Source organism: Pongo abelii, chromosome 5 (assembly GCF_028885655.2).
Source record: "Pongo abelii isolate AG06213 chromosome 5, NHGRI_mPonAbe1-v2.0_pri, whole genome shotgun sequence".
NCBI lineage: Eukaryota > Metazoa > Chordata > Mammalia > Primates > Hominidae > Pongo > Pongo abelii.
The window spans coordinates 111,130,623-111,142,319 of record NC_071990.2 but is presented as its reverse complement, the minus strand read 5'-3'; the positions used below and the strand labels follow the sequence as shown (position 1 = coordinate 111,142,319).

General features: G+C 46.9%; 1 long non-coding RNA gene across 1 annotated transcript; it reads left to right on the top strand.

Moving 5' to 3' along the window:
- Positions 1-3,410: 3,410 nt before the first annotated feature.
- On the top strand, positions 3,411-6,547 carry LOC129060027 (uncharacterized). The gene is made up of 3 exons (XR_008526347.2): positions 3,411-3,568; positions 4,585-4,716; positions 5,824-6,547. It is a non-coding gene; the product is annotated as an uncharacterized LOC129060027 (long non-coding RNA).
- Positions 6,548-11,697: the final 5,150 nt, after the last annotated feature.

Below are 11,697 nucleotides of genomic sequence, written 5' to 3'. Positions count from 1 at the left end.
CCTGATTTAGGGTTTTTATTAGGCTAAAATAATTTGGTAACACCCCTAGGTGCCCTTTAGAGGCCTCCAATTGGTTATTCCCTATGAAGGATTGGCCTGAGACCAATCAGAGGCTGAAGTGGAGACTTCTGTCTTGTTATCACAGGAGCCACGATGTGGGCTGTATGCTACCTAATCCTGCCTAGAACCGTCTGTACCTGTTGTTCTTTTGCTTATGCCTTAAGCCTTGGTTACCTTCAATTCCTATTCCCCTGCCTCAAGGCCCCATGATAAGGCAGCTGCTCTTGGAAGGGGTAACACACTAGGCTGTGATGACCTTGCCACAGTGAGAATTTGTTCACTAGCTAATTCCACAGACTTGGTGTCTGGGAATATCAAGAAGGGGACCAGCCTCGTAAAGGGTTAGGGGGAGAATGTGGGAGGGTCCAGGGCTCTGTCCTCTCACTCCCTCCTGTTTTTCCTTCAGGGTGAGGGGCCCTAAGCAGTCTGTGAGTAGCAAGAAGGTCCTGGTGTCAGAAGTGAGGGGGAACAAAAATGGGGGGAGATGGAGGTGACAGAGTGTCAGAGGGACATTTCAGTTGCTTCATGGACCAGTACCACTTTGTGAGAAACGAATCACTATATGTTCCATGTAAAAATTATTACCCTAAACAGGATAAACTTTTGACTCCCCTTTTGTTCATTTGGATTAAGTGGTATAATAATTTTGGCATTTGACTCTTAAGATTATGTAACCTAGCTACTTCAGGATGGCCTTAGAATATTTTTCTGGTAATTTGTTCCATTTCCTGACTCCTCCTTGCAAACAAAATGATAGTGACACTTTATCCTGATTTTTTTCTTCTTTTTGGTTTATGCCTATTCTAATTAAATGTGTATACATAAAGTTAAAAAAAACAAACAAACCTGAAATCTAATCTGGAATGTCTTGGAGAACAAAGTCTTCTGTTCCTAGAAGCCCTGCTGGGGAAGAAATGAAGTGATGTGGTTCAGGGTTGGTACCAAAGTGACCATGTTCTCGGACTGCCCAGGGTCCGGGTGATCCCAAGTGGTAGCAGTAATGACACCGACCATTCAGTCCCCCACACTCACCTGTTTATCTTCTCTCCCTCCTAGTCTCCCCTCACCTCTGTCTCTCTTTCCTTTCTCAAATATCGATTGAGTCCCAGTTACTCTCCCTTGTACTGAAGTGACACAGAAGTGGACAAACACAGACCAAGTCCCCAACCAATCACTAATAGGTTAGACATTATCCTAGGTGTTTATGTCGAATGTTCCTAACAACTCAGAAAATTGGGTTTATTATTCCCATTTTACCAACATGTAATTAAGACCCAGGGCAGTGTCTGAAAGCCTATGCTTATTTTGTAGAACAAATGAATGAACAGAAGCATGAAGAAGGTAAGTGGCTGATCCATAACCACACACCTCCCAAGTGGTTTAGCCTTGATTTGGCTCCAAACTTGCACCCTGCTTAGCCTTTTAAATTGGGTGGGGTTGAGAGGTTACTTCACCTCTGGTTCTGTTACCAAACCGAACTTGGGTCTGCTTGCCTAATGCACAGAAAAAGCCAAATACTGACACCAGGATTTGTAGTGAGAGAAAGTGAGACATTTATTGCAGTGAGCAGAGCCAAGGAGAATGAGCAGCTAAGGCTTAAGACCCAAACTCCCTGATGGCTTCCAAGCAGGGGTTTTTAAAGGTGGCAGGGTGCGGTGTGTTGGGGGATGTCTCCAAAGTGAGAGAATTTCTGGAACTTTTAAAATCTACTTCTTGGCTTCAGTCTGTCTGAGATCACTGTGAAGACAGCTGGCATTTTCCATCAGGTGGGAGTCCTGGTTTCTTAAAAACAACTCAAGGACATATGTCAAGATGCTATCTTTAGTTTCTGTAGGGAAACAAACATCTTGTGACTCTGACTTATTTGGGTGGCTAGTGCAAAAGTTATTATGATCTTCTCACTTAGGGGGTTCTTTATTCAATTCTCTAATTGCTGGCCGTAGGGCTAGTTGGGTGCCTGGAATTTCCCTTGAAGGGACTCAAAATTTTTCCATGCTGGGCAGGGGACAGTGGTTGGGGGAGCCCAGCAGGCCCCTAAGATGGTTCCCTGCCTGTCTCAATTCTGGAGACTGAGGAGAGCGAAAATCACCTGGTGACCACTGAACAGGCCCCGGAGATAAAAACTTATCTGAGCAATTCAGAAAGGAGCAAAGACCACCTGGTGACCACCAAACAGGCCATCTGGAGGCAAAACTCCTTATCTGGGGAATTTAGAAGTAATCAAACTTCTCTAGTATCTAAAGTTGTCACCTTTAAGTTGGGGTGCAGTGGCTCACGCCTGTAATCCCAGCATTTTGGGAGGCTGAGGCGGGCGGATCACTTGAGGTCAGGGGTTCGAGAACAGCCTGGCCAGCATGGTGAAACCCCATATTTGCTAAAAATATAAAAATTAGCTGGGCGTGGTGGCATGCGCCTGTGATCCCAGCTACTCGGGAGGCTGCGGCAGGAGAATCGCTTGGACCCGGGAGGCAGAGGTTGCAGTAAGCCAAGATCTCGCCACTGCACTCCAGCCTGGGCGACAGAACGAAACTCCGTCTCAAAAAAATAAAATAAATAAAGTTGGCATCTTTAAACTTTCAGAGGTTCCAATCCTCTTTCAACTTTTATAAGCAGCTAAAATTTCTATACATCTCCGGAATGCCGTGCTGAAACTCATTTTACAACCCTCAACTCCCACCTTAAAAGGTTCATAAATGCTGGTAAGGAAAATCCACCAGGGTGCGCTCAGTCCTCTCGCTGAGGTGCCCCACTGCACCCTTTTGCAGCGTTCTCCTTTCTAATAAACGTTCCTTTTTCAAAGCTGTACTGTTGTCGGTAAATTCTTTTTACCAAACCCCCAGTCGACCACTTCCCGGTGCCGGGGCTGTGACACCTCGCGCGCAGAGACAGAGGCAGGCCGCCCCCTCTCTGCTGCCCCTTCTCCCTGCTGGTCTCACGAATGCTCTCACCTGAGTTTCTCCTTTTCCTTTTCCATTTTCTCCTTTACCAAGGCGCAGCTGCTCTTCGGAGAGGCAGTTGGGTCCATGGAATCAGCTGCCTCTTGGAGAGCGGTGTGAGGTGATGAGGGAGCTGAAGGGAAGGAAAGAGAGGGTCCAGTGTGCCTCACCTTGGTCCCACGCACCGAGGGAAAGGGTTTCAGAGAGGACTGGTGGATGCTGACACACTGTTCATTTTGAGAAGACTCCTTGTATGGGTGGCAGTGTGCTTCCCCAAAACTCATATGTTGAAGCCCTAACCCATAACACTTCAGGATGTGACTGTATTTAGAGACTGGATTTCTAAAGAGGCAATTAAGTTTAAAGAGACCATTAGGGTGAGCCCTAATCCAATCTGCCTGCTGTTCTTACAAGAGGAAATTGAACCTGCGAGGAGCTAGCAGGGCCTCGTGCACAGAGGGATGACCGCATGCAGAGGCCACAAGAGGGCGCCCTCTGCAAGCCAAGGAGAAACCTCAGAAGACACCAACCCTGAAGAGGAAATTGATCTTGGACTTCTGGCCTCCGGAAGAGTGAGAAAATACATTTTTGTTTAAGCCACCCAGTCTTTGTGTGTGTGTGTGTGTGTGTGTGTGTGTGTGTGTGTGTGTGTGTGTGTCCCTAGCAAAGGAATGCAATTTTGTTCTCATGTCCTCAAAAAACTTAGTTCATCTGTAGAATTTAAAGTCTGAGGAATTGCCACTTACAAATACTTTGGGTTTTTTTTTTTTTTTTTTTGGTTTTTTTTTTTGAGACAGGATCTCTGTCGCCCAGCTGGAGTGCAGTGGTATAATCACAGCTCACTGCAGTCTCAATCTCCTGGGCTCAAGTGATCCTCCTACTTCAGCCTCCCAAATAGCTGGGACTACAGGCATGTGCCACCATGCCTGGCTAATTTTTAAAATGTTTTGTAGAAACAGGGTTTCACCATGTTGCTCAGGCTGGTCTCAAACTCCTGGGCTCAAGCAATCCACCCACCTTGGCCTCCCAAAGTGCTGGGATTACAGGTGTGAGCCATCGTGCACAGCCAACAGATACTCCTCTGAGGGAGGCAGTCAATCTGGGCAGTTTCTACAAGTTTTTGTTGTTTTTTTTTCCCAACAGAAATCAATCGTTTCTCATCTTAGCTTCAAGTAATTACACGAGAGTTGTTCAAACTTTAGCATGCATCAGAATCACCAGAGAGCTTGATAAAACTGAGATTGCTGAGCTCCACTCCCCGAGTTTCTGATTCAGTAAGTCTGGTGTAAGGCCTAAGAATGTGCATTTCTACAGCGTTCTCAGGTGATACTGATGCTGCAGGTTTGCGGACCATATTTTGAGAACCAATATATTCTATTTTAATTCCACCATTAATTATTATTTTTTATTATTTTATTATTTTTTTTTTGAGACAGGGCCTCACTCTGTTCCCCAGGCTGGAGTGCAGTGGTGCAATCATTGTAACTTTGAACTCATGGGCTCAAACGGACCTCATGCCTCAGCCTCCTGAGTAGCTGGGACTGTAGACCCAGGCCACCACCACACCTAATTTTTTTTTCTTTTTTAGACACAGAGTCTTGCTGTGTTGCCCAAGCTGACCTCCAACTTCTAGGCTCAAGTGATCCTTCCACCTCGACCTCCTGAAGTGTTGGAATAACAGGTGTGAGCCTGCACCCCAGCCTAATTCCACCATTAATTTGTAAGTGGTTTTCGCTATGTTTAAAACTTCTTGGAGGATACTTAGGAAGCCTTCTTCCCCTGTGTCCTCTAATGAGGAGTGGGCACTGTGGTCAGGGTGCTCGGCTAGGGGGTTTAGTCCTCCTATTTGGGGCTATTTCCTGGCCCTTCTGGCCCTGCCCACCCAGGAGGGCGGAAGAGAGCTGTGGTCATCTGAAAGGATACCACAGCAGGATGTGAGGGCCCAGGCGACAGGGTAAAGAGCTGCCAGCATGCGTGGCTATTCTGAGGCCTAGAATTTATGTAACTGGAACACAAAGTCTCAATCCCTAGGGCCAGAGAGGGATTTGGGTCAATGGGAAGTTGAAAACAGCAGGAAAATGAGCCCGAGTAGCTCCATGCACGTGAAGCAAAATTCAGCCTCTGCATGGGCAGTGTGAAATAGGAAATAATTAAATGTTGTCTGGAGCTCATGTAGTCTGCAGGCTTGGGACATTTACCCAGGAGCCAGCTGGGAACATTTCATAGAACTTCTGACTAATCGAAAAAGCAGTTTATTCCAAAATCAAAAATCAAAGCGATTTTCATCTGGTTGCATGTAAAACGCCCACTCACATCGGAGTCATCTATTGGAACCCAGGGGTACACACGGGTGCTATAGTTGAGTCTTTTATTGGTAAAGAATTCAATAGTACCCCCTCCTTCCCTCCTCCCCAGAGAAAGCCACTTCTGGTTTGTTTCCTTTCAGACCCTTTTCCATGCATTTGGCATGACTGGTACCTTTGGAACATTTTTAGCAAGCTGTGAATTTCTTGAGGGTATCATCAATTTCTTCGTTTTAGTAGGCCCAGTGCCTAGCACATAGTAGGTGCTCAGTAAGTGTGACTCCAATGCACCAAGTAAAGGAAGAAATAAATGAACTGGTTAATTTTCAGTGAGGAGAGTCAGAGTAAGGCAACCAGCTCTAGCTACTAAGAGCCTGGGAACCATAGATGCCTGCTCACACTGTAGTTCATGTTGATGAACTGTAGTTCATGTTGATGCTAATTTCCTTAAAAAAAAAAAAACCCTAACATTTGTATAGTGCATTGCAGTTCATAAAGCATGTTTTCATCATCCCCATATCCAGGTCTCAGCAACTCCTTTGTTGCCAACTTTTACCGGACCCGTGGGTTTGAAAGAGAAGCACAGTCCATAGTGTTCCAGCTTTGAGTGTGGCCCTCTCAGAAGCAGGTGTGACAGCTGCCTCCCCGCTAAGAGAAAGACGTTTCAGTGTTTGCCTCCTAGGAATGGAGTCTCCTGGTGACTCTGAGGATGCCGCAGGACTCTCCCAGCTAACACTACACAGAGGCTCCCCCTCTTCATGCCACCCCTTTGCCAGCTGCAGCCTGTGTGGACCCAGACACTTCTGACCCAGGCTCCAGTGCCCACATGTCTGATAGCCTGTATTTCAAACTCTGGGCACTCCTGGACATTCCCTCTCCAGCTGTGTGTGATGTTATTTTTCAGACCCATTTACTGTTGTGCAGTGGCCTGCCAAGACCTTTAGGTGAAGATGCTGACTCCCTCACCGCCTCCTCTTTGTTCTTTTCAAACACATGTCAGGGTGGAACGCACATCCCTTTTGCTTCACCTTCCAGGTTTGCTATCCCTTTAATACAGAAAGACTGTCTTTTGTGTGTGTACTCCACAGAAAAGGATCAGTGTTTACCCCTTGTGCTGATTTTGCATCAAGGATAGCATTCAATGAAGGTGTCTGGGACTGCCTTGCATTTCAAAACCATTTCAAAAGCAGAAGCTAACTCCGCAGCCTATGCTGCCCCAGTTGGCTTTCCTACTTTTCCACCACAGTGAGCTAAGGAGAGCCCATGGTACCGCCATGGTCTCCATAAGGAAGGGAGAAGACCAGCACAAGGAGTAAGGCTGCAGGGCCCTTGGTGTCTGCACTCCCAGTCCCTCTAGCCACCTTCCAGTTGGCTCCCTAAAGACAATGTTTCACCATGTTGCCCAGGCTGGTCTCAAACTCCTGGGCTCAAGCAATCCACCCACCTCGGCCTCCCAAAGTGCTGGGATTACAGCTGTGAGCCACTGTGCCTGGCCAACAAATACTCTTTTGAGGGAGGCAGTCAAGCTGGGCAGTTTCTACAAGTTTGGTTTTTTTGTTTGTTTGTTTTTGGCACAGAAATCAATCATTTCTCATCTTAGCTTCAAGTAATCACATGAGAGCTGTTCAAACTTGAGCATGCATCAGAATCACCAGAGGGCTTGATAAAACTGAGATTGCTGAGCTCCACTCCCCGAGTTTCTATTCAGTAAGTCTGGTGTAAGGCCTAAGAATGTGCATTTCTACAGCGTTCTCAGGTGATACTGATGCTGCAGGTTTGGGGACCATATTTTGAGAACCAATACATTCTATTTTAATTCCACCATTAATGGTTAACTTTTATTTTATTTTTTAGAGACAGGGACTCGGTCTGCTGCCCAGGCTGGAGTGCAGTGGTGCAATCATTGTAACCTTGAACTCATGGGCTCAAACGGACCTCATGCCTCAGCCTCCTGAGTAGCTGGGACTGTAGACCCAGGCCGCCACTACACCTGGCTAATTTTTTTTTTCTTTTGTAGACACAGGGTCTTGCTGTGTTGCCCAGGCTGGCCTCCAACTTCTAGGCTCAAGTGATCCTTCCACCTTGACCTCCTGAAGTGTTGGAATAACAGGTGTGAGCCTGCACCCCAGCCTAATTCCACCATTAATTTGTAAGTGGTTTCCGCTATGTTTAAAACTTAGCAGAAGCTGCAACTTTCCCTCAGCAAACCAGAGAACAGGCAGTAACCAAGTTCTCAAGACACCTTCTTAATTAACTACTTAACCAGCGCTAGCTGCATGCAACTGAACACTGAGGAAGACAACTTTCAGGTGCCAGGAGTTAGGAGCCAAGGCCCCGGGCAGGTGCCGTTTCTTCCATGCAGCCTTCCCTGATTCCCTGTTTGGTGGTGGTTTTCTTTTCTCTCTGCCTCCAGAATGCATTGCCTGCTTCTCCATTACAGCATTCACTGTGTGTCATCCTGAATTGTGGGTATGAGTTGTAAGTCTTACATGTTCTTGTAAACCTCTTAACAATGAGGACTGTGTCACCCAGGAAAGTGGTTTGCAACATGATAGGTTCCTGAGGTTTGCTGGATTGAAATGAATTTTAAGTCTTAAATGTTAAGTTCTTATCTTACTATTTCAAACTCTCATCACGGCCAATTCCAGGTGATGCTCTTTCCTGGGTTCCAAACGACACAGGGGCTTACTGGGGTGAAGGAGAGCTCCCCAGCACCGGGGCCTGGGAGCAGCTTGTGGCCGGGGTGGGGTGGGATGGGGTGGGGGTGAGGGGTGGGGGTGGCTGGCCTGGCCTCACCTTAGGGCTCTCCACTCTGCAGATGCTCACCCCAGCAGGGGAATCCAGTGCCATCTTTCTCTGGGATCTGGACCCGCTCAGGGGCTTTCTCTTTCCCTGCACTTATTTAGAGCAAAGCTCTGTCCTTGCCCTTTCCAGCTTCTGCCACGTGCTGCAGGAGGCTTCAGACAGCACAGGTCTGTTTTTAGATTTTGCCTCACGTGTGTGCAGCGAACTTAATGAGCTCTCTATAGGGGTAGCTTTCTTGAGAGACCGTTGCTAAGGGCCAGTCACACGTTTCTCACTGTGTTGTGATGGAAACGTGATTAGATGCTGATCTGTGCTCAGCAGAACCTGCTGGAGTGTCTGGTTGGAGTGGCCTCTTCTACAGGGGCCTGAGGGATTTCACAGGCCCACACACCCAGCCTTGTGATTTCAGCAAATGGACAAGGGGTGGTAAAATGCAATGAGGTGGAGGGTTTTGGAAGACCTCAGATCCCTGTGATTGATGGCACTGATCCACTTTAACAGCCTTGCCTGAGCACTGTCTGTGGTGGGTACCAAAGACACTGGAGCTCTGTGGCCTCTGCCCTTTAGGAGCCTATAAGCAGTTGGGGCAGTGACAGTAGACAGAAAGGGTTAATCAGCAATCTGTGGCTTCCTGGGCCTAAGGGCAGCTGGTCAGGGGGTCCCGGCAGAGGGAGAATCTGGGGAGTAGTTCAGTGGGCTGGAATGGTTAGAAAAGTTAACACTTTAACCAGGTGCTGAAGCACCAGCCTGGAGGATTGGGAGTGGTGGGGAGGAAAGGTAAGGGGCCTGCAGCAGGGAAGGAGGGATCAGTATGCAGCAGGGCTGCAGGCAGAAGTGAACTCATCTGGCAAGATAACAGTGATGGCCACCATTCGTTGACCACCCTTTTTGGGCCAGGCTCCCTTCTAGGTGTTTCCTCTTTCTGTCCTCACAACCACTCAGAAAAGTTGGTGCTATGATCCCAAGTTACAGAAGAGAACTGAAGCCTGGAGAGGCTCCATACACTGTTCATAGTCACACAGCTGGGAGGCAGCCGTCCAAAGTTAATCCCAGGCTGTTCTAATTCCCCACCCTGTGTTGGGGTGGAGGAGAGTGGAGGGTGAGCTCCCTGGAAGAGGGAGAGGTCTGGGCTGGGGTGGAGAAGGAGGCTCATCTTTAGGAGAGAGGGGGTCCAGGATGGACAGCCAGGGAGCTGCCCTGAGGGTCTTGTCTGGATCCTGTGTTAAGGGGTCTGCAGAGGAGGGATGTACTACTCATCTGCACCACATGCAAATTCCTGTAAAAAAAATATCGCTTTGTGTATATTCTATACACACACAAATATGTCAGTATGCATTAGAGAGTTGCATTTATCTTGCTGTGTAATGCTGTGCTTTATCATGTATCTACTATACTGGTATAGCAGTGCATGTCTATGATTGGTGTATAACTAAACATACATATATTGGTGTAATGTATGTTTACATACATACATTGGTGTGATGTATGTTTAATGTAATGGTGTAAAAATGTTTCAGTGATGGGGTTTCTGATAAAAGGCCTTTGGTGCCTATGGCTGGAGACGTTGTTCAGGGTGCGAAGGGCAGGAGGAGTCCCTGTAAACCTCAGGAGTGAAAACTACATGACACACCACCAGAAGAATGTGGAAGCTGGTGGACAGCATAAATTCTGCCAGATCCTGGGGCTGGTCTATTGAATCACAGAGGAGTGAAGCTGCCAATGAGAGGCTGAGACCTGGAACTGGACCCATTCCCTGGTCAGGGAGGCCTGCAGGGACGCCGAGGCCAGCAGGCAGAAGCTGGAATCGCACCAGTACAGCAAAGCGGACGCAGCCCCTGGTGTGACTATAGGGTATCCTGGCGCAGGCCAGGCTCACACAGGTGGCCGGTGGGGTTTAGGATGTCAGCATACAGCAGGGTTCTGGCCATGGGGTGGTGCCTGAGGCAGGAGAGTTGGCAGGAGCAAGGCAGGTCCCAGTGTTCAATACGCTGAGAAACTTGGGAGCATCGAGATAGGAACTGAGATGGCAATTCAGGGATCAATGCTGGTATAGTCGAGGCAATGTTGCCTAATGGTTATGAGCATAGGCTTCAGTGTGAGAAAAATCTGGGTTTAAACCCCCCACTCAGCCACTTCAAAGCTGTGTGAACTTGTGTGAATTTCCCAGCCTCCCCTAGCCTCACTTTCCTCACAGGCGAAAAGGATAATGATACTTATCCACAAGGTAGTTAGTTACAAGGATGAAATGAAATGTGCTATGTGTGTGTTTGGCACTGTATGACCTATGACAACTGCTATTATTGTTTTAGAAATATTATTTATTCTGGTGGGTCTTGGGAATAAGGCAGCTTCCTGGAAATCATAGCTGGGGCAAAGGCCAGAGCCAGGCCCACCACATGGGTGACCGGTCACCCAGTCCTTCAGTCCCTCCTGCCTCTGGTAGGGCTGGGGAGAAAGGAGGATTGTAGATATGAGGAATTAGGCCAGGTAGAACAGCAGCTCCCCAAAACCTAAGCATAAGTTGTGAGGAGGTTATTGTCCTCTAATGACAGCAATTACAGGGCCTGCTGGAAGTTTCTCACCCAGCCACCCCCTCCTCTATCTCAGGGTCTCTGCCCGAGCCGTTCCCTCTGTCCAGCCTGCTCCTTCCACAGTCTCCGCCAGGTTGGCTTCTTTTTGCCACTGATACATTTTGACTGTCACTTTCCCAGAGAAGCCGTTCCTGACCACTCCATCTAAAGCTGCCCCCAATTATAGAGCCTTCCACCCAGCAACAGCGGGATACTCATTTTTTTTTTCAAATGTAAACGGATCATTCACTACGGTAGGCCATATGCTGGTCATAAATCAAGTCTCAATAAGTTAAAAGGATTGAAATTATGCAGAGTATATTCTTTGACCACAACAATGTGAAAAATCATTAACCAAGAAGAATCTGGGAAATCTCCAAGATTTGGGAATTAAATAATACTTTCCTAAACAAGCCATGGGTCAAACAAGTCATAAGAGAAATTAGAAAATATTTTCAAGTGAATTATAATGAAAATACAACATAACAAAATTTGTGGGGTACAGGTAAAGCAATGCTTTAGGGGGAAAGTCTTAGCTGTAAATGCCTACATTTAGAAAGAAGAAAGGTCTAAAGTGAACGATCTGTGCATCCTCCTTAAGAAGCAAAACATACAAATAAATACAAGGAAAAGTGAAGAATGGGAGAGACAAAGAGTGAAAATTGATGAAATATAAAATGGATAGCAATAGATAAAATTAATAAAACCAAAGCCTGGTTCTTTGAAAGGCTCAATAAAATGGATAAACCTGTAGCTCAGCAAATCAAGCAAAAATTAAAACACAAATTGACAACATGAGGAATGAAAGAGGAAACATCACAAACACTCCACAGACATCAAAAGGACAATAAAGGGATATTATGAATACTTTTATGTCACTAAGTTTGACAATTTAGAAAATATGACCACCCCTCATTATAAAAAGTCTGGCACCATTTTTAGATGTTTGACTGCTGAAAGCTTTTAGGCCTCACCCCTTGCTCTTCCCTTTGTGCCCTACATCTGGACAAGTTGATAGGCCAA